Raw genomic sequence first — 24,078 nt, forward strand, 5'->3', positions numbered from 1 at the left:
GCAATGACTTAGTGAGCAAGCCTGCCACACTGTCCTCAGATTGAACCTAGTTCACTTTGATCTTGAGGAGAGTCTGTTGTTGCTGATTATCCTTGGTGTTGTCGCTTTTGATGTAGCCTTGCTTCATTTGTTCAAAACAAGCAACATTATCCTAAATGCTTGTAGGCTCATCTGTGGTAGACTTCAAACCACAACTGTTCGAACATGCGTAACTATGGATCCAATCCATATACATTCATGAACCACTTCGTGAATAGTAATAATCTCTGCATTGTTCGAAGATATAGCGACTAGGGTCTATTCTGTAGACCTCCAAGATATCACGGTCTTTACCCATGGTGAACACTTAACCAGTTTGGGAATGACTTTTGTGTGGGTCAGAGAGATACCCAATATCAGAAAAACCTTCCAAAACACATGTCGTTTTGGGATGGAGATAGAGGACGCAGGCCAGTGTTGGCGGCGTTCCTGGTGTGTGATGGGTCCGAATCCATCATCTCTCTGTAGGGATAAAACAAGCCCATATCAATCGTACATCTCAAGTATTGAAATATATCTTTTACACCAATCCTAATGGCGTCACGTTGGCGCAGAGCTATACCTTAGCTAACAAGTTCATGGCAAATGAGATGTCCGGTCTTGTGCATTGATCTAAGTACAATAATGCGGATATTGTACTTAACTAGGGCATTTCTGCCCTTAGCGCCTCTTCGTCGTCATCCTTCGAACGAATAGGATCCTTTTCAGGATCAAGACTACGGACGATCGTGGGGGTGCTTGAAGGCTTGACCTTGTCAAAATGCCTAAGCATCTATCGACACGATGCTCAGGTTCCAAACCGAGACATAATCGTGTTCTCCCATAATCTTTCATCTCAAAATCGGATTTCAAGTGTTCAGCGGTTTCCCTTAACTCTTTAAGGGCTTCTAATGAAGATCATTTCCAACATGAACCGCGATAGAATCCGAAACTTGTTATGGAAACGCGTGGGCATATCCCTTCCCGATCAAGTAGTCACTTTAGTGAGCGTTTCAACCTTATTGCAAACGCGCTCTGAGGTCTAGAGCCACTTGACTTGGGTAAATGAAGTCCACCATGAACCTTTATGTATATTTCGTATCTAGATCCCCATAGAGATACGTGTTGACAACATTTGTAAGCTGCATGATCAGTTATTCGGAAACTACCAAACTGACAAGGTAGTGGAGTGCAATGACATTCATTACGAGAGAATATGTCTCATCGTAGTCGATTCCAGGGCGTTTTATGAGAAGCCTTGCGCCTTAAGGCCAGATTGCCATATCTTTTTCTCATCACGCTTTCTAATGAAGACCCATTAGTCAATAGGTTTTATGTTAGGAGGTGTTGGCATCATTGGCTCAAAACCTTCCTTTTCGTTAGAGAATCCAACTTAACCTGGATCGCATCTTTCCATTTAGGCCAGATTTCTCTAAGTTGGCATTCATTCATCAACGGAGCATGGTTCGATATCATCTGACTCAACAAACTCATGCGCAACTACATCATCAATTATGATGGAGTTTCTATCCCACGTCTCATGTACACTAGTGTAATTTTCATAAAGCTCTATATTCTCAGGAATAGGTTCTGACGTTGAGGCGTCCCCCAACGATAACCATAACCCGGAAGATACTCATGAGACGGATTTTGAGTCTTGATGATCAAATGATTGGAATGTGCCAAAGTATCCTTCGAACCCACAGGCCTCCCAAGCATCCTAGCTGGGGCCATGGCCTATAACGTCAGAGTGCCACTCTCTTGACGTTGGCGCCATGCCTACCTCCATGTAGGGTGGCGCTACGTCCTCTCGTAGGGATGTACTTCCTTGCAGGCATATTTGCAGCAGATGTGTGATCTCGCCACTTTAGTAGGGGTCGAGATGAGACATAGTGGGGACAGGCCACGACAATTCCTGTCGTTCCTGCTGAACATCTGTGTTCTTATCTCCCCCTAATGACGGGAAGACTGTCTCATCAAAGTGACATCCGCAAATCTAGCGGTAAGGAGATCACCTTGCAAGGGCATTAAGTGGCTGACGGTTGTTGGAGTCTCAAATCCAACGTAGTTGCCCATTCATCTGTAAGGACCCATCATAGTACGCTGTGGCGGCGCAATTGGCACATAAATGGCTCACTCAAATGTGCGTAAGTACAATACTTGCACTCAGTCACTAGCTGTTACGCAGAGGTAGATTGAGTGGCGGTGGGTCGTAGACAAATTAGCATATCTGCATGCGATATTGCATCACCCCAAGCAGATATAAGGAGGTTGGTGCGCATTACCAATGTCCGGACTACCATCGTAGTCGTTTCCGTGAGACCATTTGGGTGTGTTCATGGGAATATGATGTCCAACATCAGTCCCATTGCAATAACCATTGAAAGTCTTCGATGTAAACTCTCTAGCATAGTCAAATCCAATTGACTGAATAGGATGTTACGGGGAGTGAGCCCGTTGTCATATGATATGTGCTAGGAGTGTAGCATAAGCAGCATTATAAGTGGACAATGGCACAACAAGTGACCAGCGTGTTTGCGTGTCAACCAACATCATGAGATATTTAAACGTCTGCAAGTTGGTTGAACTAGTCCACAGAATCCCTACGGATTCTATGTAAGAACAGAATGAGTATTTTCATATCCTTTGCTTAGGACGGTGTCAATCCTAACTTCCCTAAGGAACCGGCTTTGTAAAATGAGCGAGAGGCTTTAGAAGCAACCAATGAGGATTTTGGTTGGGTCTGAGCGTCTGAAACGCTATTTGAAGCAATTTGGTGATTGTAGCATCACCTGAGGCGCCATCACCATGATGGACGCCATCTATGGCGTCATGGATAGGGACTGTGCTAGCTCTAGGCTGGTGGTGGACGGAGGAGGTGCCCTAGGTAAAAGCGTCGGTCACACTTAGTCCAGGAATCAACTTTTGATTCATGCTTCGTTTCGCTAGAGAGAAAGGATGTCCATGTGAAGTCTTTCGTAGACGGATCATCATATCATGACCAGGATGACCTATCCTGTCATGACAAAGCCAATATGTGTCTAAATCTAAGAGATCTTTTGTCATAACTTCATTGGATTTAATAGCTCGAATAGTGACATAGAGTCCACTAGAGAGACACATAAACTTCTCTAAGATGCGCCTTTGTTCGCAATCGTTAGAGGTATTGCAAAGGAACTTATTTCCATTCTCTTCATGCGTTTTCGAATGAAATCCGTTGGCTATTTATAGGTGCGATTGGCCCTAGGAGCGTAGAGAGTTTCTGTGACAGTAATTAAGGTGCCATTTGGCAAGTGCAACTTGGGCTATTCCATGTCCTTGAATTAATTCTAATGGCCCAGCCATCGTTGTCACAAAAGTCATATGCTCAGAATCAAAGTGGAGTCATAAAGAACTCGAAATTTTATTCATAAGCCAACAGAGTTACATCATTGTCTCTTTGACCAAAGAAAATCTAATCCAAAATGCTAGCTAATGGAAAACAATGGTAGTCGTCTAACTTCTTTCGGTAATTCCAAAATAAATGTGACCAGGTGAGTAGAGAGATGTCGGTGGAGCAAGGCTCGCTTAAGTACCACTAATCTCAGAACCTTCCTAGACATCACACTTATTTTGGGTGAGCCTACTTTGAAGAAAGAGTTAAACCTTTGGCATTTACTACAAAGTATATCGCAATTGCCTATTACATCTCTTGGAAAAATAAAGACTTAAACAGGTGATCTATTGATCCCAGCCAGATTTGTAGTCTTCAACCCTTCACTCTAGATCATCTTCTTGATCTTCTTATTCCATATAGTGAGCTTCTCTTGCATCACAATATGCTTTGTAGGTGGTGACAATTTCTTCACGAGCTCTACAAATGTGTGCCCAATGATCAGACACTCCACATCGAGAACATATATCTCTTTGCTCAAACTCCATTAATTGAGGCGCTTTGAAAGCGTCATTTAGATGGCTCTTAGTGTTGGTGGCGACACCAACATGGCCAGAGGCGTTGCCTCCCTCTCTCTTTCCACGTTGACCTCTTCGGTTTCATGTACGCCTATATTGGCGGTTACCTTCCCAAGTAGAGCGATTATATGGACCAGAACGTCCAGAAGTATCCCTAAGGTTAGGGTTTCGCTCTTGGCGCCTTCTCTTAGGGGCGCGACTATAATTGGATTCTGGAATATGCTCTATTTCCACGGATCTCGAATTATAGTTCTTCACAAGGATGTTGTCATGCTTTTCAGCGACATTCATAGCTCCAATGAGCTTATGAAACCTTGTGATCCGTCCTGCAGTAACATCAATTCGATCAATGCAGAGACGGGGAAGGTAGAGAGAGTCTTCTCAATCAACATCGCATGTGTGATATCTTTACAACAGAATTCCATTAAGGATTTAATGCAAAGTGCTTCCGAGTTGTAGTCAAGAACTGACTTGAAATCACAGAAGCGGAGGCTATGCCATCTCACTTCTAGGTCAGGAAGCAAGGAGTCACGGACGTTGCCAAATCTTTCTTCGAGTGAGACCCACAGCCTTCTGGGGTCTTCTTCATTCATACACTCGTACTGGAGCGAATCATCCATATGACGAGTAATTAGGATGATGGCTTTTGCCTTATTTGCCTCTAAGGTTGCTCTATTTGCTTCCAAAGCTTGAGCTTACTCAACAGTTAGCACGTCCTGGCTAGGCTCGAGAATTGTATCCAAGATTCCATCGGCCTTGAGATGCTGGCGGACATCACGAACCACTTGTGATATCCAGAGCCAGTTGTTCCCATTGGAGCAAAGTCCAGTTTGTTCAGGTTACTCATCCTGAAAGAGAACAAGAAATTAGGGTTAGTTTTGGAGCGAAAAAGACTACCACGAAAACATATGAAATTTCTGAGCGTAGTCGCTTCCAAGAAATTGGGAATTTCTGAGCGTAATCGCTTCCAAGAAATTAAATTCCAAGAGGTATTGGATTAGATCGAAACAATGACGTAAGTGGTCGACCATAAATTCTCTACAAACTCTAAGTTTGGAGATCTCAACAAGCTCTAAGCTTGGAGTGAGCACGAACCCCAGTTCAGCTTAATTTGGTCTCCCCTATGATGAAGAAAGGGGGGTAGAAGAAGGGATATTGGAAGTCCCCGAGAAAAGAAGAAAAGAATGAAAAACTTCAAAAACGGGAACTAAAAAGAGCCTTGAAAACATACCTAAAAAAGTGTCAAAATTTTGCCGGAAAAAGTGCCGGAAAATTCGCAGGAATTTGGTCGCCGGAGGTGGCCGGAAAACGGTGGTGGCCGGCGGTGGTCGCTTGCCGGAGCTTCTGCGGGGCTGCTGCGCTGGTGCTGCCGAGGGCCTGCGCTAGTGCTGTCGAGTGCTGTTGACAGATGTGCGCGGGGGTTGCTGAGACGCTGTCGACAGATGCGCGCGGGGGGCTGCCGAGGCTCTGTCGAGGTCCTGCCGAGGATCTGCGCGCAGGTACTGCCGAGGATCTGCGCGCAGGTACTGCCGAGGGTGCTGGATGAGGCGGTTCAGGGGTCTACTGCAGTTTCGGTGGCCGATTCAGTTACTTTCCGGCCGGTTCTGGAGGTGACATTTCTGGTGAAGGATTCCGGAGCTCTGATGCAGGTATTGCCCAACTATGATGGTGGAAGGTGACCTGGAACTATGCGAACCGGTCAAAGACTGTTTTTATTTTCTGGAGACCGGTTCGGAGCTTTTCTGGCCGGTTCCAGTGAATCCGCCGTCGGTTCTGGGCTCCTGGGATTGATTTCTTCAAGGTTTGAGGTGGAGGCAGAAAAGGCTTCAAGGTTTTGTATTCGGATTCAAAGTTTTTAGCTTCTTCAATTAGGGTTTGGCTATTTGTTTCAGGGTTAGGGCTTTGTGCTGATAACGTGTTATAGAGAAACTGAAATTGAGAGGAAATCGCTGTGTATTCTCATTGATAATAGGGGCCTCTTTATATAGAGGATTACAATGCATAGAGTCTGAATCATACAAGGAAAGATAATCTCTAGATTCTTCTAATTAAACCCTATTACCACTAGGTCAAGTAACCTAGAGTTTGGGCCAAACATAAATTAGGGTTTTACTTGAACAGAATAAACATCGTAATACATTGACTTATAGTAATTTAAGATAAATTAGTATATGCTGAATCGTCTGACATTTCATAAAATTTAACTCAATATTCTCAATATTTTTTTATACTAGATGAAAAAGTAGATATGATTAATTCAAATTAAAAAAATAGAGTATAGAAACCAAATACTTAGTAATATTAAATAATAGTATACTTAATTTTGTATTACTGAAAATAAGAGTATAAGAAATATGTCTATTGCGAAGTATGAAGCTATAGAAAATGAATTGTGTGATGAAAATAATCTTGTTTTAAAGTAATAAAGATTATTTCAGATTCAGAATTGTTGGTAAAAATTTTTTTTATTGTAAATTGGCTATTAATTAAATAGTTCTCTTAATTTCCAGATGTAGAAATATGGATATACTGGCATATGGCTTCGGGTTTGATTCAAAACTACAAACATGTATATATATTGGTTTAGGTATCGTGTCTATGCTATATATATATATATATATATATATATATATATATATATAGAATGCACTAAATAGCCAAATGGGATTGCAGCGGCTGGTTGAGTTACCTTGATTCTCATAAGCAACCGTGGTTCGAATCTTGTTGATTGCATGCGATTTGCATTTTTAAGTCCAAGTTCAAATCTCAGTAGGGTTAGGAAAATATCAGACCCCTAAAAAAAAATGAAAATTTCGCCGATATTTCGGCGATTTTTTCGATTTTTTAGTCCTTGGTTGTGACTGTGGCTTCATGGCGGAAGGTAAATTTGGTGACGATGGTGGGAATGGCAGAAGATGCTGGTAGGAGGCTGTGGACTTAGACTAGGCCAAATGGACTAAGGTTTTTTCCTAATCATAGGCCTGGAGCTTCGTCCATTTGGACCTGGGCTTCATTGGCTGGTGTTGGGTTGCATTTTTTAGTTTTTACTTTTACTTTCATTTTGTTAGAATTCCTTCTCTTTTTGGGAAGGAATTGGTAGGCTCTCAGAGTTGAGGAATGTCGCCAGGAGTACCCACAAAGCCTGCATTTTTTATTCTCCCGTAGGTACTGTAGGGCACTTTCTGGATGTGCTTTAATAATTCCTTTAAAAAGGTTGAATTACTTAGGTAATAGCTCTATCTGACAGCCCTGCATGGGCGAGTCATTATGTGTAATTTCGCTGAAGTTCAATAGAGTTGACTATTTCTCTCAAAAAAAAAAGAAAAAAAAAGAAGAAGAATAATGTCTTAATTGTTTAAGGACATCTAATTGTGTGTCTGGCCCAAACTCTAATTACTTGAATGAGTTGTAATAGAGTTAGTCTTATAGATATTCTCGGAGATATCTTATTCATTGTATGATTCAGTTTCCTTATAAGACTCATATTCTCTGGTTGTAATCCTTTATATAAAGAAGCCCCTATTATCAATGAAAGCACAACTCATTCTCTCCCAATGTTTGATTCCCTAAAACAAGTTATCAACACGAAGCCCTAACCCTGAAACTCTAAATTCGTAAACTCGAAACCCTAGCTACCTCCGCCTTACAGCTTGAAGCCCTCGATCCCAGGTGTCCAGAATTAGCGACGGAACCACCAGAACAGGCCGAAAAATCTTCAAATCGGCCGTCAGAAAACCTGAACTAGCCAGGTTAGTCTCACCAGCGCATGCGCACAGCCCAGCGCGTTAGATTAGCCTCTCCCAGCCTTGCCCAGCTCGCAAGCCCCTGCGCTAGCCTCGCCGACACTTGCGCGCGTCCCAGCGCCGTTAGCCTCGCTTCACCTCGACAGCACAGCGCGCCTCTGCGCCTGCGCTAGCCTCGCTTCACCTCAACAGCACAGCGCGCCTCTGCGCCTGCGCCAGCCTCGCTATCTGCCGACATCTGCGCTCGTGGATAGCCTCACTCGCCCATCTCCCTGCAGATTAGCCTTGCCTCAGCAACACCCTACGCAAGCTGTTAGCCTTGCCCACGCACGCACGCACACCCACCAGGTTAGCCTCGCCCAGCAACCTTGGCCAGCACCAGTAGCAACCTCCAGCCATCTCAGGCCACCGCCGGCCACCTCCGACCACCAGTTATTTTCCGACGACTTTTCCGGCCAATTTTCCTGCGACCCTAAAAGGGGGTAAATTTTTTATAAAAGTTCCCGCTTTCAGTACTTTCAATTCTTTTCTTTTCTCGGGGACTTTCAACCTCCCTTCTTCTATCCTCCACTTCTTCTTTTATGAGGAGACCTAAGCTAAACTGTGGGGCTTCGTGCTATCTCGAAGCTTGGAGCTTGTTGAGATCTCCAAACTTAGAGTTTGTTGAGATTATACAATCGACCACATACACATCATTGTTTCGATCTAATCTAATACCTCTTGGAATTGAATTTCTTGGGAGCGATTACACTCAGAAATTTCTAATTTATTGGAAGGATTACGCTCAGAAATTTCTAATTTCTTGGGAGTGATTACGCTCAGAAATTTGTTTTGTTTTCGTGTAGCTTTTTCCCCTCCAAAACTAACCATTTTTCTTGTTCCTTTTCAGAATGAGTAACCTGAACAAACTAGACTTTGCTCCATAGGGGACAACTAGCCCTGAATATCACAAGTGGGTTCGTAATGTCCGCCAGCATCTCAAGCCCCAAGGAATCTTGGAAATGATTCTTGAGCATAGTCAGGACATGTTAACAGTTGAGCATGCTCAAGCTTTGGAAGCAAATAGAGCAGGCTTGGAGGCAAATAAGGCGAAAGCCGTCATCATAATGACTCATCATATGGATGATTCACTCCAGTACAAGTATCTGAATGAAGAAAACCCTAGAAGGCTGTGGGTCTCACTCGAAGAGTGCTTTGGCAACGTCCGTGACTCCCTGCTTCTCGACCTATAAGTGAGATGGCATAATCTTCGCTTCTATGATTTCAAGATAGTTTTTGATTACAACTCGGAAGTACTTCGCATTAAATCCTTAATGGAATTTTGTGGTAAAGAGATCACAGATGCGATGTTGATTGAGAGGACTCTCTCTACCTTCCCCGTCTATGCTTTGATGGTTGCTAAGCACTATCGAATCAATGTTACTGCAGAACGGATCACAATGTTTCATGAGCTCAATGGAGCCATGGATGTCGCTGAAAAGCATGACAACATCCTTGTAAAAAACTATAATTCGAGACCCGTGGGAATAGAGACTATTTCGAGTCCAATTATAGTCGTGCCCCAAATGGAGGGCGCCAAGAGCGAAAATGTAATCCTAGGGAAGGTAACCGCTAAAATAGGCGGACACGGAACCGAAAAGGTCAACATGGAAAGAGAGAAGGAGGCAACGCCTCTGGCCATGTTGGTGGCGCCACCAACACTAAATGCCATCCTAATAACGCTTTCAAAGCACCTCAATCAAGGGATCCTGAGCACAGAGATGTATGTTCTCGATGTGGAGCATCCGATCATTAGGCACACATTTGTAGAGCTCGTTGAGAATATTGCCACCTCCTATAAAGAGTATTGTGAAACAAGAGAAGCTCACTACGTGGAACAAGAAGATCAAGAAGGTGATCTCGAACTAAGGGTTGAAGACTTTAAATCAGGGCAAGATCAAGAGACTGGTGATTTTGAATAAAGTCTTTATTTTCCAAGAGATGTAATAGGCAATTGCCATATATTTTGTACTAAATGCCATTGGTTAAATTTTTCTTCAACTAGGCTCATCTAAAGCGAGTATGATGTCTAGGAAGGTTTTGAGATAAGTGGTACTTAAGCGAGCTTTGCTCCACCGACATCTCTCTACTCACCTGGTCATATTTATTTTGGAGTTACCGAAAGAAGTTAAACGAGTACCTTTGTTTTGCATTAGCTAGTCTCGGATTAGATTTTCTTTTGGTCAAAGAAACAATGATGTACACCGTTGGCTTATGAATAAAATTTCGATTTCTTTTCACTATGACTCCATTTTAATTCTAAGCATATTCCTCTGTGACAATGATGGATGAGCCATCAGGATTAGTTCAAGGACATGGAATGGCCCAAATTCCTCTTGCCAAATGGCACCTTGATTACTATCACAGAAACTCTCTACGCTGCTAGATAAATTGTACCTTATTGAGTTATTCAAGCCAACAGATTCCATGCGAAAATGCATATAGAGAACGAAAAAGAGTTCCTTTGCAATATCTCTAATGACTGCGAATAAAGGTGCATCTTAGAAAATTTATGTGTCTCTCTAGTGGATTTTATGTCACCACTATTCAAACTATTAAATTCAATAAAGCTATGAGAGAAGATCTCTTCAATTTAGACATATATTGGCTTTGTCACGACATGATAGGTCATCCTAGTCATAATATCATGATTAGAGTTTACTAAAGACTTCACACGGACATCCATTCTTTCGAGCGAAACGAAGCAAGAATGAAAGGCTGGTTCCTGGATTAAGTGTAATCGCCGCTGCTGCCTCTGGCGCCCCCACCATCTACTCCCAGTCTAGGGCTAGCGTAGTCCAAATTCATGATGCCATGGATGGCGTCCATCATGGTGGCATCCCAGGTGATGCTGTAATCACCAACTTTGCTTCCAATAGCGTTTCAGACGCTCAGGCCCAACCAAAATCCTCATTGGTTGCATCTAAGGCCCCTCGCTTGTTCTGCAAGGCATGTTCCTTATGAAAATTGGGACCGAGACCGTCCTAGGCAAAGGGTACAAGAATATGCTTATTCTGTTCTTACATAGGATTCAGGGGATTCTGTGGACCGATTCAACCAACTTGCGGACAATTAAATATTTCATGATGTTGGTTGACACACAAACACGCTGGTCACGTGTTGTGCCATTGTCCACTTGTACTGCTACTTACGCTACACTCCTAGCATAGATCATATGGCGACGAGCTCACTCCCCGGATCAACCCATTCAGTCAATTGGACTTGACAATGCTAGAGTGTTTACATCAAAGATTTTCGATGATTACTGCATATCATTGGGACTGATGTTGGACATCATATTCCTATATACACACCAAAATGGTGTCACTGAAACGACTATGATGGTAGCCCAGAGATTGATACTGCACACCAATCTCAGACATTGATACTGCACACCAATCTCCCTATATCCGCATGGGGTGATGCCCCGCCGCCACTTAATCTATCTCTGCGTTACAGCTAGTGACTGGGTACTAGTATCTCGTACTTATGCATATTCGAGTGCGCCATTTATGTGCCAATTGCGTCACAACACTGCACCATGATGGGTCCTCACAGACGAATGGGCAAATACGTTAGATTTAAGACTCCAACAATTGCCCGCCACTTAAAACCCTTGCTAGGTGATCTCTTTACTGCTAGATTTGCGGATTGTCACTTTGATGAGACAGTCTTCCCGTCGTTGGGGGGAGATAAGAACATGGATGTTCAACAGGAACGACAGAAATTATCATGGTCTGTCCCCATTATATCTCATCTCGATCCTCGCTAAAATGACGAGATCACACATATCTACTGCAAACATGCCTGCAAGGATAGACGTCCCTACGAGAGCACGTAGTGCCATCCTACAGGGAGGTAGGCATGACACTAACGCCATAGAGAGTGACACTCTAGCGTACAAGCCAAGGCCCCAACTACGATGCGTGGGAGGCCCGTGGGTTTGGCACAACTCAATCCTTTGATCATCGATGCTCAAAATCCTTCTCCTGAGAATGTTCCGGATTAAGGTTATCATTGGGGGACGCCTCAGTGTCAGAACCTGTAATACCCCAGAAATTCAATATTATTTTCCAAGGATTTCCCGAAATTTATTCTGTTATCGTTGGCATGAGTACATAGTTCGAGGTTGAGGTGGAAGTATTTTAGACAATTATTCACTCGAAATGCTTCGATTCAAAGGTTGAATGTTTTATATGTTAGGATTCTGTGTAAACTTCCTTCATGAAAGTTGTAGACCACGTCAGTACGATTTCGTGGATATGTGGAACGCGAAAATCAGAGTTCGTATGAAGAAGTTATGGCTTTCGGAAAAACTTTCCATTTTTGTATAAAGGACGAAATTTTCAGAAATTGCAAAGAAGGACCGAAATTCCTAATTTGGAAACCCGGCCTCTCTCTCTCTCTACCTGAGTCGGAAACCTCACTCTTTGTTCTTTCGGCCATATCTTCGCCGTCCGGCCACCATTAGACGTGCCACCGGGCTTGTTAGCTTTGCCTCTTCCTCTTCCTCTTCCATCGATTTTTGGTAGCTTTTCCACCTATCTCTGCCCCTAGACGCGGTAGCCGAAGATCCTCGATCCAAAACCTAACTTTGGGTCAACAGCGATATCTCCGCCGTCCGGCCACCCCAAGTTTCGCCACCGGACATTTTGGAACTCTCTGAAGATGGTGATCATGCTTTCCAAGTGGCTTGAGCAGAAGTGAAGTGTGGACGGAGAAACAAGGGTGATCGAAAAACTGGGCAATATATGATCTAGCCACTGTTTTGGTCTTTTTCGGGCTTCTCTGTTTGATTTAGACTTTGTGCTAATTGTGAATGTTGTTGGGCATGTTGAGAGGAAGATTTTGGCATAGGTTTCACCACCCAACTCGGGGGTTGGCGGTGGCGTCGCCGCAGTTTGTGCGGGCGCTTTGCTACGGCTTCCGGCCACCCCAGGGGCAGTTTCCGTTCCTGATTTCGATCTACTCGTCGATACGAGTATTTCGATATACAACACGTAATTTTTGGAGATTGCATGATTAAGTTAGGGTTTTTATAATTTTGATTCGTTTCGGTTTTTGATCCGTGAGGATTAGGTCGTCCGATCGACTTGTGGTTTTGATTGTATTGATCATAGAAGTGTTTCGAAGACGTTGGATGGTCTCAGATGAGGATCCAACAGTTAGATCGCCGTATAATTGTGTTTTGTGATTTGTGTGCTAAGTTGAGACCGTATATACATTGAAGTGGCTGACTATTTGCAGACTTTTCTATAGATGGAGACTAGGAAAGTGATTTTGAGTAAGGCTAGCTAGATTTTTTTGAACCATTTTGGAGTAGTTGTATTGTTGCAGCAGCTACGAACAAATTAAACTACATGTAGTTATTGCAATTGTATGTTTTAGACTAGCTAGCCTTGAAGTAGGTTGGGGTCTTTTTGCCTATTTTTTGAACTATTAACATCTCTGATGTTGGATACAAATTAATGCAATGCCCCATATTCAAATTAATTTGGAATTTCATGTTGTCAAATGTGGATTTGGTTGATTTTGTAGCAGCAATTACAAAATTAGTGGACATCATGCTCATATAAAGGATATGATGTACCTATTTCAAATCAGTATTAAACTAGAAAAACGATGTCATTAAAGAGACGATACATCATATTTGAAACAAAAATCGATATCTCTTTATTAAGTGCATATCGAGTTATTAAGTAAGAAACGATGTAAAAAAAACGAATAGACATCGGTGTAGATCGCAAAAACTAATGTTTTATAAAGGAAAAGACATCACTTCACAAAAGGAAACGATGTTTAACACAATAATGGACATCGTTCATATAATACTAAAGAATGTAGATTGAATCTTAAGTAGCGGGATATATGGAAAGTACTCATAAAGCTTGTAAACAGTACACAAAACTTCAACAATACCGATGTGTAACAAAATATAACACATCGTTTCTAGAATGAGTAACGATGTTAAAATGCATACTTGTGCAGTCGGACTTATACTTCATCAAGCATTAAATGCAAAAATATGAAGGTTTAACAATATCTAAATACACCAATTTGTGATTATAATAACGGTTTTACATCGGTTCTCGTTGCTTATCCGATGTCTATTTTGTTATGGGACATCGGTTTTTAACTGATGTCTTTTTTTCCTAATCTTTAACATCACCCACTAAGACATCGGTAGATTTTTTTTTTTTAACATCGGTTTCTGCCCGATGTCTAAGGCCAAAATTCTAGTAGTGATACCTGAACTTACAATGTTATCAATGTGATACCTAAACTTATTTTTTCTGATCAACGTTGTACCTCTAGCTAATTTCCGTCACGGAACTGTTGAAAATGATCACGTGACACGCATGTGACTGAATTTCAAAGGGCAAAATTGTCTATTTATGTCTAAAAAAAAAATTAAAGCATGATGAGTTCTTAAACCCATATTAGAATTGGCCAAAGAAAGAAACCCAGATCAGAAGAATTTGTGTTTCCTTGGGCAAATAAAGTATCATTGTTTCATTTCGATTCCCTTTGCTTGAAGTCTGAGATTGTTAGTCATCAAAGCTTCGTCCTTCTAATCTCTGCTGTTTGAGGTGATTATCTCTTTGAATTTGAGTCTGATCCCAAACCGTTGGAGAAGTGTTTGTGAGATAATCACCAATTGCAATTGGAGTCAAATTCTTAGCCACCAATTGCAACAAGTAGCTGATTGGAGCTCGATTCTTCATCAAAGGCCATGAAGCCGCCGCCAATGTTGACGGTCCAATAACAACAATCAATGGTTCCGTCAAATTTCCATCTCTGAGAGACGACGACGGCCATGAAGGATGTTGGGGGCCTTGGGGCTTGTTTAGTTGCTGGCTTGCCAGAATTACAGACTTACAGTGATATGGCTGGGATTGGTTCTAGATCTGGTGGTGAATGAAGCTTAAGGCTTAATAATCAGTTCTGGAAATTGGGTCACTCTTTAGCTTTTTGCTTTGTTTAATCGAACTGATGCTCAGCTATTCAAAGGTCAAACCATCCTTTATGAGCAAGATTGTATTTTATTGGTTTATTCAATATTAATGGACATGAAGAGAGATGAGGTGAGACTACTGAGGTGTACATGTATGTGGGTATTGATTTTGGATCAACTTCAAATTATAATCTGAAACTTGGAATTGATAGTGTTTATGCCTTATATAGCTCTGTGAACTTGTAGTGTTAAGTCCATGTAGACTAGTTTAAATTTTTGTGTCCGTGATGAACATTGTATTTGAAGATCTTCTTTTGGAGCATATTTCTTTATGTCGCTACTTCACATGTGTCATTGTTGCCATTTTAAGCTTCAATGGAAACATTGTCCATGTCAGGCCTTAGTTAATACTTGCTTTGCTTCAAAGCACTACTGATGCCTTTTTAGCACTGATTTTCATGTGGAGACTGACTTCGTTGTACTCTATATCCCTCGACCTTGAGGATTCGTTCTCCTCGTTGGATTGTTTGAGAACCAATCTGCCCGCAACAAAATCTTTCACCAGAAATCAAATTACCCCTTGCTCGCACATTTAATCAACAAGCCGTTTGAAGTCTTGGGACGTCATATGGAAACTGAAGGAAAAACATGCTTCGTCACATGGACCTATTGTAGTGACGGTGCAATTTTGACATGCTTTTGAACTTTGACCATATCTCCCTGTACACACCTTTGTTAGATGCAATTCCTAATGCGTTGAAAAATAGACAAAGAAGCCTTTCTAATCATAACTTGATACCTCTGCCCTTTGAGGCTTTATGAGCTTTGTCCTTCTGCTTGTTTCCTTTGGTTTCTGTTTTAATGAAAGTTTTCATTCCCAAAAAAAAAAAAAAAAAATCATAACTTGATACCTGTTTATGCAATCTTGAATACTGAAATCAGTCCGAAATAGATTGCAGCCATAGTTGTCTCCACTTCTGACATGATTTGTAACTTTGAGCGTTTCTCTTTGCTCATAACTCGTTTTCTATAATTCTTAATGTGTTTGAAACTAGACAGACAAATGTTTCCAATCATGTATGACTCTCTTTTTAGGTTTTGGATATTGACCTCAAAATAGGCCCAAAATTGACATAGGCCCTCGAGAATTAGGGCACTGATGTAGTGCGGGCCAAGAACCCTCCGACGATAAAGTCAGTAATGATATTAAAAAAGTAATAGGATAGAGATACATTCTTATGGTGTAGAGAAAGGTTTGTATAGAGTAGTATATAGTCCTGAATTGGAAGGTAAGAGTTCTTAAGTCGTATTGGCTAGAAATCCTTGAAGGTTATGTGTACATGGGTTATGTTGCTTGTTTACCTTATTTCTTGTCCAAAAAGGCTTCTAGAAGCTTTCTCACGTTGGACAATGCCATATCGGGCACCATAGATTCTTTTTTTATATTTGGCTCAAGTCAGTCAACCCATTGAGTTTGGAATAAAGACCTTAGGGATTTTTGGAGACTTAATTTCATTGCCTAGATCTTTAGTGCTTCCTTAATGCTAGGAGAAATGCTGACATGGCTAGGTGATGTTAAACTATGCCTATATATTCATGGGAGAGGATCCTCTCCTGAGCATTGGTTTTGCCTGAGCTACCTGAGCTATGAAGGAGATTAAGACACGTAGCACTATGAGATCTAATGGTCTACATCTCTTATTTTTATTTGCCTTTCTATTTGCCTTTCTCCCTTCTGTTACCTTTCCTCTCTGTCTCTCTTCTTTTCTTTACTTCTTTTCCTTCGCTGATATGAAACTCATACCAGGTGAGAACTATTTTTGGGTTAGAAATCTTCTACGAAACTGTTACCAAGACATTAGAGCAAACCCAGAACACTCATTCCTCTCCAATCGGTCAAAAACTAAGCAGCGTGATTATCACACCTCAACATTCACGACCAAAATGCAAAAAAGCAAAAAACCTTTACTTAGTAGTAAGATCAAGAACAAAAGCCCAGCTAGGAATTTTAGCAGGGGAAGCTAAATATGTGATCTGGGTTGCGTTCAAAACTCGAGGGCTCCAATGCAGCAATTGAAGAACAACATGCACCTCAAAATGAATCCTACCAGTTAATTCTCTTAGATTGATGAAATCGGCCACAACCTGCAATCAATTTTTGGCCTTAATTCAATAATTGAATGATCGACAGTGAAGGAAAAGAAGAAGAAATCAAACTGATTTGTCATGTTCAGATCTAAGAATTTAATTCCGATAAACCAGAATCAAGTCATGAAAATTTTTCTCTACAATTTTGGGTTGTTTTCTGTGATAGTGAAAAATATCTGATTATTATATCAGAGAAGGAAAAGAACAGAAGAAAATGAAGAGAACGAGAGAAAACAGAAGTAAGAAAAGAAAAGGAGAAGGGGTGCAGAGAAAGATTAGGGAAAAGACAAAACCTAAAAGAGAGAGGAACATTTCAGTTAAGTTGTAGACCATTAGATCTCATAGTGCTACGTGTCTTAATCTCCTTCATAGCTCAAGTAGCTCAGGCAGCTCAGGCAAAAACAATGCTCAGGAGAGGATCCTCTCCCTATATTCATATAGTGTGCACTTAAAACTTGGCCTTCAGAAGTTAAAATCCGCAGATGTTTACCACATTATTCACTACTACACAAAAGGCTTCACACGACACCTTTCAGACGACGTAACACTGTTTTCCGTGGTGTGAATAATTTCTCATTATTGAGACGACGGTTTTAAAATTTCCGTCTTCTAATATGAATTCAACCAACGGGTGTTTTTCATACTGAAATTATGTATTGCTTTAGAAGACGTTTATATATAAAAACGTGGTCTGATTGTGAAAAACTTTGAGCGCCAATCTTCCCACCATTTAGTGGTGCCCGTTTTCACCCCAAACCCTAAGCTTTAGCTTCATCTGATATCAAGAAAGTTAGAACATATATTGGTTGGTACAACGGATAAGTCTAAAACTGTGGTATAAATTAAGTCAATTAGCTAGAGAGAAATTAGAAATATGTCCCCCAAAGCGCAAACCCAAAATTCAAAATTTGAACATTTGGACAACATGATTGTATGGGGGCTTGTCCATTAACTAATGTGCCCGTGCCCGTGCCCTAAACAAGGGGTTGCCCTCTACACTTGGGCAAAAAATTAAAACTCTTTTCGACATAGCTAGCCTTTCTCTCTATCGTCGACAACTTTCTTCCTTGGCCTTTCTCTCGACAACTTGTATTCAACAAAATCATTCCTCTACAAACCGCGACCCCGACCACGACCACGACCATCACTCTTAGACAAACCCCGACCCCGACCGCAACCATCACTCTTCGACAATGCTAAGATTAGAGCCAACTCTGCTTCAAGGGTTCTTCAAATCGCTTCCCTTCCCATCCCATCGCTTTAGGGTTATTCCCTTCCCATTGCTGTAGGGTTCTTCAGATCTATTGGCGGTGGTGATTGTTGCTTTATTTGGTTGCTTGTGGCTTCGATTGGCTTCGGCGGTAGTGTTGGATTCGATTTGGCAATGGTTGTAGCTTTGCAGGCGGTGGTTGGTCTCGTGAGAGTTTGAAATTGAGTTCTGGCGACTGTAGATCTGAATCGAACTCTCAAATCAATTTTGTTATGAGGTAGCATAGTAGGTTTGTCTGGGTTTTGAGATTGGAAATCTAAATTTCTTTGATTTCCCCAGAATTTTATCTCTGCTACCATTTCTGTACAACATTCTCCATTGGCTAATCATACCAACCCACACAATGACTTTAGGTACCTTTCCTTCAACAACGACGAGGCCAGATCCCCATTCATTCTTTGCTGAATTCGAAATCCTCAATTTTCTAGGGTTTCAATTTTCAACCTCAATTTCCTGTTGTTCTGATATCTGTTTTGTTTGATAGTTTGTACTGATTTGGTTCGCGGTGCCAAGGACAAGAGGCTTAGGGTGAAGGGACCAGTGAGGATGCCTACCAAGGTTCTGCACATTACCACCAGGAAGTCTCCCTGTGGAGAAGGTATATATGTTTCGGTGTCAATCGAGCTTTATTTAGCCTATGGATTCTTAACTGGGTTACTGCATCCTTGTTTTTGTTATTGAATTAGATAGATGATGCTTTATGTCATAAAGATGTCTGCAAGTGTTTCCTCTTTTTTGGTTCGTCACTCAAGAAGTAAAAAGTTAAAAGCTCTCTAGTTTATAATGAGTTTGAGAAATGTAATCTGTTTTTGAGTATGGTGTCTCTGCATTTGATTTTCATACATGGATAGTCATTTGAGTATGGTGTCGCTTCATTTGCTTTTCATACATAGATAGTTGAGTATGGTGTCTCTGCACTTGCTCCTGGGTTTACATTTGTATCTTGAATTTTGGATTTTGATGCCCAAATTCAGAATTCATATGTGGGGTGTGTAAAGAATCCAACTTTGTTTTTTTGGATGGCTGCAATTCAATGTTATTGGATCTCTGAAATATGTAGGGTTCTACCAATATAGATAGGTGGACATGAATCTTGATAGAACTAGCAGAGGAGCTTGTGAATGCTTTTGCTTTTGCTTTTGTTAAACTGTTTCCTTTTCTTTTGTTCAGCTTGTTGCATTAGGTTTGGTATTCATTTAAAAAAAATAAATTAGTTTGGTGTTCATTTTAGTAACATATATATGGTTTATTTGCAGACAAAGTTTGACCCTGTGAGTATAGGCTGTATAGCTATTTACTTGCTCCCAACTGGGAATGTTTTGTGCCTTCATTGGATATCGTGTGCAGAAATATGACATTTCTACCTGGGAGAACCTCTTACGGTACGCTTCAATCATGGTTTATAACTGAAAATTTGAAATTTGAAGTAGTCTGCATTCACCGCCTATAACCATCTTTAATTACCACACTTACATAGCTAAGAGTTAATTGTATTGCCTATGCCTGGAATGTGTTTGCTACATTTGTTATTACTTGAGGGATTTCATGTCGGTAGCTGCATGATTGAGATTTGTAAGTATAGACAATTGGGACAAAATGCAGTTGACTATTTTCAGGTGGAATACTTAAAATGGATTTGGCATTGGGAATTTGAATTAGACACAGATGACATTGGGGATTTGGCGCCGTTGTCTCTCCCCCAACCCCCAATCCTTATTCTTCATGCCAATCAAATATGTATTCCTTTCCAATACTCCAATTGATTGTTTGGAGTGGGTTGGTTGTCTTTAACTTGTTTGTTTTGATTGTTTTCTTGCTTATTTCTTCTGTTTCTGTTTTCGCAGGTTTTTATGCTTTGTTTTCTTTTAAATAATTAGCATAACAAATGATCTCCAAAATCCCTAAAAATTTACCAGTATCTAGGTCAGTGTGTTAACTTAGTGTATATAAAATTTCATTGAAATCGGAGTAGTTTAGGCTAGGTTTTTATTTTCGTTTTGGTTTCTGGTCAGAGTCGTAGTTAATATGTTTTTTTTTTTTTTTCATTTCTCTGAAACTCATTCCATTTAGTTGTGAATTGCTATGGGGGCTCTTAGACTCCTTTCTTCCTGTGCAGGTGTAAAATTTCTCCTTAACAGGAGTTCTGGAGGTGTATGGGACGTTGCTGCATAAATTGTTTACCTCTGAGCCTTGATGCTCGATGGTATAAATTGTTAATATCTAGTTCAGTTTTCTCTGATCCCTTCCTTTTATTTATAAATTGTTACCTCTGAGCCTTGGGGGGTTGATGTGCAGATTTCACTCTCTTTATGGCGTGCAAGTGAAAACATAAATGTGGTTTTGCTCATATTTTCATAAGAGGTCAGTATAGTATACTATGACACCATAAACATTACATAAACAGATCTGATAGAGTGCACATAATGCAAGCTTGTTGTTGTTTTGACCTGATTAATTGTTTGGTTGCAGTTTGTAACTGTTATTTTCTATCAAATCTGCAGTTTTGATGTTTGATTAATAGTGATTAAATGAATTGTTTGTGAATGTATTTGGAAATATATATTAAAAGTGTTAGCATTTGGAAGCAATGGGAGAGAAAGTGACTGCTTATTCATAGGGTTGTTTTTGTAGCATTGCAGATTAGCTTGGAGAGAGCTTGGACAACAACTTCAACTTCAACTGTTATTTGGTAAGTTTATTTATTTATTTTTTTTTCTGATGACATCTATGTTGAGAAATCCTTACTTGGTAAGTTTATTTATTTTTTTCTGGACTAAACTCTCAGCATGACTGTTGAGAAATCCTTAATTTTCTTTTGTTCCTTCTTAGTGATTATTGTAATAGGCATGTGCCTAGATAGTATATGCTTGTTTTGTTGCATATATATGTCGCTGCTCAAAGGTATTCTAAAGCTTTGGTGGAGTAGGATAGGGTCTGCTATTCATTTACATCAGTTGATTTTGGTTTCTGTTTCTTACAAGTGAATATGCTTTTCTATTCTTCCTCTAAGCATTCAAGTCTTTTCTATGTATCAATATTTTATTTATGTTCTCTTGGCCTACTCGGAAAGTAGCTGCATGATTATTTTATTGTCTATTCTGAAGCTTAGATGCTTTTTATAAGTCGTTGTGCAACATTAATCTGTTCTTGATGGTTGATATGATTTCCTTCTGCATCAGGCTATGTCAAGAATGCCAAACTTTGATTGAAGACCATGATAAGATAAAGCTTCTCAGCAATGCGAGGAATAACTTGAATACAACCTTAAAGGTTTGTGAACTTTGTTCTCATGAATTTTCAATTTTCGGTTCACAAAGAGAAGGAGATTGTGCAAGTAGTTAGAACTGTTTGCTTCATGCAAGAATGATGATTGATGAATACTTTTCATTATGTCTTATTAGCACTTGATTGCAGGGATCCCATACCTTCGGTAATGTAACTTTCCATTAGCCTTGAGAGTAAACCAATTGTCACTCTGTAAACCAGTTGGTAAAGCTAATAGTTTTTTTAATTGTATACAGGACGTGCATATATAGACTAAAACTTTATTCTTTGCATAGCTGCTAAGCTTATTTTCTTGTCTGGTTAGCAGCAGTGAGGCAGCGGTGGATTCTGAGAATGCTGTAGCTGCCGTAAATGTAAGTACTTGGAGCACCAAATGAGAGTATTTGGCTGCTGTATAATTAGCACAACAACTTCCTGTATTTGGGGCACTGCAACATCCTAGAACTCTTTCAATGAGGAAGCCCCATTACTGTTCTTTAGGCCATGGAGAGTGCCAATGTTATGAAGTGAAGCCTACTTTTGAAGACAAAAGCTAAGAAGAGCAGGAGATCAGTGAATAGAACTTGACTTGGATTTTTTTCTGTTCTCTTATTTTGTAGATACAATTGCATTATCAGACCCGTTTAGATTGTTATGGGATTATAACAACTATCTATTATGATTAATTTTATGTTCTTTTGGTCATTTTCATTCCAGAATCTAAATCTTGCCATTACAACAACAATATATAGAAAAATATGTCGTATGATGAGGATTATAGGGTGGAATCAAACAAAATTTCTATAATTCACACGACGGTTCTTACTGATATCATTGTTGGATACACACACAGACAACAAGTAAGCAAAAACCATCGTCTCAAATGTCACAAGACAACGGTTAGAGTTATATTTGTCGTGTGAAAGCGCACGCACTGAATTTTTAAGTCATCACACCGCATTTTATGCTGGAAGAACTGTCGTGTGTATACAATTTACACAACGTCTTAAAAATAAAAACCGTGGTATGAGTAGAAGTCACACAACGCTAGAATCCTACAAACCGTGGTATGAGTAAAAGTCACACCACGCTGGAATCCTAAAAACTGTGGTATGAGTAGAAGTCACACCACGACATATTTCTGTCGACAACTTGTCGACAGCATGTCGGCAGATCTGCCGGTCTATCAGACGACGAATTTAGCTGCAAACCGTCGACTCAATGATCGGTATACCACGGTTAAAAACCGTCGTCTGACAGCGTTTCATCAGACGACGCCTCGATAGACCACGGAAATGTAAAACGTGAGACGACAGTTTTAAACCGTCGTGTGAAGGCTTTTGTGTAGTAGTGATTATTGTGTTGATGCTTTATATATATATATATATATATATATATATATATATATATCCTTGGTTGTTTCTGAATATTCTGGTTTCTGGGACAAAATCTTGGTTGGGATTCCAATTACATATTTGCGTAGTATTCTTTAGTATCTAGGATTCCATTTCTGATTTTTATTTAAGGAGGTTTAATTAGGTTTCATAGTTTTAGTCTATAATAAATTGTTCTTTTTATTTAGTTGTATTAGGTTTATGCTATGTGCTCTATATAAGGCACCCCTTAGATTGTAATTTTCATTCAAGTTATCAATAAAAAAACCAAATATTAGAGAAGTTTCTCTATGTTTCTTACGGTTGTGCCCGTAACTGCTAGTGGATTCTAGCTCATCTCATATGGCTTTCGATGCTTGACGGAGCCTCTTGCTATCGTGTTCACGCTTCCTGCATAATTTGGTATCAAAGCAGGTATCGCCCGCTCCTTAGCAGACGACGATCCAAGGGAGAAGTTCACTACCACCAACCTCAACGACGCTGGTCGTAGAGTATCTATCAAAGAAAGTTTAGTTGAAGAGAAACACGCCAAGGGATTCGCCCTAGGACAACCTCATCAATCCAAAAAAAAAGAAGAAGAAGAAACATGGAACGTTGGATATTCACAAGGCCAGATTACGATGACTTCCGAACTACATGTATCATCAAAGACAAGGTATGCTCGGTAATAATTGACAGTGGTCTACGAGTGAACTTTATAGCAAACAAAGTTGTGGATTATTTTCAATTACCGACAGTGAAGCTGAGTGATCCATACTGGATTCCATTTGGGGAGGATGAATATGCACAAGTAACAGAGGTTTGTAAAGTTCCTGTCTCTGTGGGAAAATTTTATAAACAAGAGATTACTTGTCATGTGATTGACATGGACGACACTAATGTGCTTTTTGGAAGACCATGGCATGAAAGAGTCAAAGGTGGTTATTGCAAAGGCAACACGTATTTATTTAGGTGGGAGTCGCACAACATTAAAATCAAGCCTGGAAGGAAGACATCAAGAATGACCATCTTGTGGTGTGTAAAAAGGAACATGAAGAAGCCACTTTGAAGATTGAAGAGAAACTCATTAAAGACAAGGAAGATGATTCATTAATCACATCGATATCCATGTCATGCATGCCTAATTGTGTTCAAGATCAACCCAAGGAGAAGTCAATGCCCATTCCTTTTCAAGTGGAGGAGTTCAAGTTTCAAGATGCTTATTCTAAACTTGTCTACGGTATTGGATTCATGGTGATATCTTTTAATTTTGAGAATATTGAAGTTGATGGCTTATCATGTTTTATCCCTACTAAT

At 40.4% G+C, this 24,078-nt stretch overlaps 1 long non-coding RNA gene across 8 annotated transcripts; it reads left to right on the plus strand.

Annotated features, from left to right (window-relative positions):
- The first annotated feature begins 17,895 nt into the window (after positions 1 to 17,895).
- On the plus strand, positions 17,896 to 22,020 carry LOC133721929 (uncharacterized). 8 transcript variants are annotated; one of them, XR_009852388.1, is made up of 8 exons: positions 17,896 to 18,722; positions 19,381 to 19,506; positions 20,241 to 20,327; positions 20,420 to 20,485; positions 20,756 to 20,813; positions 21,304 to 21,394; positions 21,539 to 21,613; positions 21,717 to 22,020. It is a non-coding gene; the product is annotated as an uncharacterized LOC133721929 (long non-coding RNA). The 8 variants fall into 8 exon arrangements; XR_009852383.1 differs by having other exon boundaries at positions 21,304 to 21,613; XR_009852385.1 differs by having other exon boundaries at positions 21,539 to 22,020.
- Positions 22,021 to 24,078: the final 2,058 nt, after the last annotated feature.

Source organism: Rosa rugosa, chromosome 7 (assembly GCF_958449725.1).
Source record: "Rosa rugosa chromosome 7, drRosRugo1.1, whole genome shotgun sequence".
Classification (NCBI taxonomy): Eukaryota; Viridiplantae; Streptophyta; class Magnoliopsida; order Rosales; family Rosaceae; genus Rosa; species Rosa rugosa.